This window comes from Camelina sativa, chromosome 12, assembly GCF_000633955.1.
Source record: "Camelina sativa cultivar DH55 chromosome 12, Cs, whole genome shotgun sequence".
Lineage (NCBI taxonomy): Eukaryota > Viridiplantae > Streptophyta > Magnoliopsida > Brassicales > Brassicaceae > Camelina > Camelina sativa.
The window spans coordinates 28,607,720-28,612,094 of NC_025696.1; positions in this window are offsets into that span (position 1 = coordinate 28,607,720).

A 4,375-nucleotide genomic window follows, 5' to 3' on the forward strand; every position below is an offset into this window, starting at 1 on the left:
CCTGAAAATAAGAGATTGCAATATCCTGCACCTGAGTTTCCTCCGTGGTCCAAAGCCCGGACTCATCATGCATCCCAACAATCCGATTTTTAGCTCTCCTTATCTTCGTCTGAGCATGAAAATAACTTGTATTTTGATCCCCGAAACGCATCCATCTGCTCCGACTCTTCTGATACCAGTAAATCTCTTCATCTCGATAAGCTTCCTGCAGCTTCCAAGTCAATTCCGAAATAACCTCCACAGAAACTCAGTCATCTGATTGAGCCGCTGCTAAGTGGGATTTGAGGTCCTCAATCGTTTCTCGACCAAACGGGGCCTGCGCCTTCCGCCATCGAGAGATTGCTTGGCGACACTTTATTATTTTGTCCATTAAATTCCCGTCTACCCCTGTCTCCCCAGAGGCCCAACCCTCTGAGATGGCACCAAAGAAACCCTCTTTCTCAAGCCATCGTCGATCAAACCGGAATACACTCCTCCCTCGCCAGACCTTATCCTCTAGAGAAGCTAAAACCGGTTTATGGTCCGCGGCTATCATCGGTAAATATTCTGTAACCGCATCCCGGAACAAGTCATGGAGCTTCTCATTGGCTAAGGCTCTGTCAAGCCGACAGCGAATGGGCTTCTTATCTCGCCAACCGCGCCAAGACAAACTATCCCCAATCGCGGGAAACTCTAGTAATCCACAATGCCGAATCATCGTGTTAAAATTCACAAATGAAGATGCATGACGAAGTTTACCACCTCGTTTTTCGTGGTTTCCTTTTAACTCATTAAAATCACCTATAAGAAACCAAGGAGAATCCCGAGATAAACCAATCCGTGTTAACCGTTCCCACACAAAGTCCCGGTTCTTTGGGACCGGGTCACCATAAATGAAGGTAAAATAAATAACATGACCTTTATAAATGAGTTCCAGATCAATCAAACGATTGGATTCAAATAAAATAGAAACATCATAGGTATTATTATAAAATAAGGCTAAACCGCCACTACAACCGATAGGATCAACCGTTGTTAAATTTGAATAACCAAAATGACCAACAAAAGGTTCTAAAATAGATAAAGGCTGTCTTGTTTCAGACAAAAATAAAAAATCAGGTCTATGTTTTCCCCATAAATCCCTGAGATACCCGATAGTCGCTTTATTCCCGAGCCCCTGACAATTCCAGCTCAAAATCTTCATTTATCCATGGTTGGTTTGGGTGGTTTTGCACCACCTGCTGGGCCCTTCTCCTGATCCTGGTTCCTCGGGTTTGCACCTTCCCCAGCTTCTTTAGGGAGAGGGCGTTTCCTTGGTGTTGTACGCAAGTACACATTCAACTTTCTGGAAGCAGCGCCTTTATTAGCCAAAGGAGGCTTCACCTTGTTAACCTTCTCCACCTGAGGAGCCACAGCAGGAGCGATACCTGAGTTAATTAGCGTAGCCGTAGGACCAGACTCTGAAACCGTTGCCTCACCACCAGAAGTCGCAGTGACTATGGTGGGTTCCGATGTTGGCTCTTCGACCCGTTCATCCATGTGTCCATCAGCCTGTTGCTCAGGATCACTAACCGTTACGTCTTCAGCCTCTGCCTCAGCTTCTTCCATCATCTGATCAATGTTCTTGTCCAAAGTTATCCCTGCTGCTGCCGAGACCTGCGGACGCAGTATCGAACCTGTCTCATCCGCTGGGACCGAATGATCCTCATGGGCTGCTTCGGTTGAAGCCAATGGCACAGCATCGGGATCCGTGGTCTGTGAGGCCAAACCAGTATCCACAGCTGGTGACTCTGCACCTACAAGAGTTGCTTCATCAACAAGACTAGAGTGTGAAGCTATCTCTGGTTCCTGAAAAAGGGGTCTCCGGACCCGCTTCAATGGTGGAACCCCGAAAGTTGCATTCTGGACCGCCACTTGCTCAACCTGATCCGGGATTTGTCCCTGTTCCAGCTCCTCCACCTGAGTCACACCCACTTGCGGATCAACCGTGTTTGTAGTTTTAGCTCTGGATCGGTGATCATTGGGCTGCACCGAGTTGTTGGACCTGCGGGGTTTGGCTGAAGTTTCACCCGTTTCCCTTGTAGACCGATTCCTTACCCCTCCATCCTGTTTCCCTCTAGGTGGACGCTGACCATGCTGCGATGAACCTCGCCTTTCCACCTCCTTACCCTTACCATTGTTTCTGTCATTCAAGACAGCCCCTTTGTAGCTCTGTAAAGGGCGAGCTGAGTCATCCTCCACTGGATCATGCAAAGCCGGAGTAATCTTGGTTGTAGCCCAAAGCGGACAATGATCCACTCCATGGCAAAGACTAGAGCACTTCTTACAGCAGCCATGGAGACGCTCATAACGAAGGTTGACAATAGTCTCTTGTCCATTGTAAAACTCGATCACCGTAACAAAACACAAAGGCTTGAAGCCATTGACCGTTACTTTCACTCTCCCACCATCGATATCCACCGCCTCTACGCGGCCAAGCTCTGAACCAATGCTTCGAAAGGTTGGTTCAGCCCAGAACTGAAATGGGACATCCAAAACCCTGACCCAAAAGGTTAAGTCTGAAGGGTAGGCAGGATCCACCGTTGGGCTCCACCACACCAGAGATACCATCCAGCCATCGAAATGGAACGGACCCATCTGGAGAACCTCCAAGATATCTGCTTCATTGTCGAAATCAAACTGAAACTTCCCAAGGCCTAGGTCAGCTGCCACAACTCTTCCTTCCACATGCCAAAACTTGGGAAGCATGATCAGCAAAGACTTCATGTCTTGAGCCTTGGGATTCATACAACGCCCCACCATTGTTTTCGAATATCCCGCAATCAAAGCAGAATTATCAAAATATGGGATTTTGATTCTGCGCTTAGGAGCCAAACCCTCATCATCCTTGTTCTCCACATTCTTCCCCAAAAGAGCACTCTGAGACATAGTTAAACTTGTTTCCCAAACTCGAAAACCCCACCCAGGTGAACAAAAAGAACTCTCGGAACAAAAAGAGAGGAACCGGAAAACTGAGACAAGGGAGAAAAGAAAGTTGTGATGAGTGCTAATGACTGCAAAACAACCCTTTATATAGTCCCAAGCAACCCGAATCAAACACACCAATAAATGTATCGATATGAGTAATTGACCACCGATACTCTCTTGATATACCAGGACCAGAATATTATCCAATATCTCCTTGAAACCACTCAAAAAGGAAGATGGAATCAGTGAAAAAATCCCAAAAGAATCAACCCGTAATCTGATGCAATGGCGAACGGATCCTCTCTCCCATATGAAAAGGCATGAGACGCAGATATCACTAATGTGCGAGAGTAAATGACGACTGATTTCCTCTTGATCCTCATATCCATTAATATTTGAAAGTATCAACAACTTAATCAACCAATCTAATCGGATCAGTAACAAATAACAATGTCTATACTTCTGTCTCCAACTAAATGAATAGAGAAGCCAAAATCTTAGAGTAGCAAAACATAAATGACTGGGAATATCCTCTTGTTCTGTCTGGCCGAGCCAGACTGAGCCATTGAAGCAGCCGAATCGAAACCAAAAACACTGCCACTGCAATCCCTGTTGTATACAATTAATGCGATGAAGATCCTCAGCCCCATTCCAATATTGCAATCCACAGACACCGTTGATAGAGGGACGAAAATCTCGATCAACATCCAAAAGTAATGAGAAAAGAGATATACGGGATATGACCACATCCCTCGATATCATACCTATTCCCGATTTCTTCTGTCGAAACCAACGGAAACCAAATCCCGAAGATGCCAAAAAAGGATGACATAAGGCAACCTTTTGATCCCCCAAGATCGTTGCCAGACCCCTCAGAGTCAAAGACCAAATTCTTAGCAACCCCCATCGCGAGACTCTCGGCCTAGATACGATCCGATTCGCCAATCCTCTATCACCGGCGATAGATACCCGCAATAACCTCTTGAATCGCAGACTGAATAAAATCCGGAGTATCTCAACCTCAAATCCCACAGAAATCAGACACAAACCATAGATCTCAGACCATTTATGGCATAAGATTCGCCTTACTGTAAGAAAACCACATCTCCCATCTGCGATCCATTCGATCACGCAGAAACCATTAAAACCAAATCTTCCTTGCCAATCGAGACAGGGGATCAAGGAGAATCCAACAAACCATGAAACCCAATAACACTTTAACGCAAGATTACGATCACTCATCTAAAAATCTAGATCCGCCGTCGCCATTTCTCTCTTTTCTTAATATTGATATACTTCTAAATAAAAATATATGGAAGCAAGAGATATATATGAAAGAAAAAGAAACATTTTGCTGGCAAAAAAAAAAAAAAAAAAAAAAAAAAAAAAAAAAAAATTTTTTTTTTTAACTAAAAAAATTTTAAAAAAA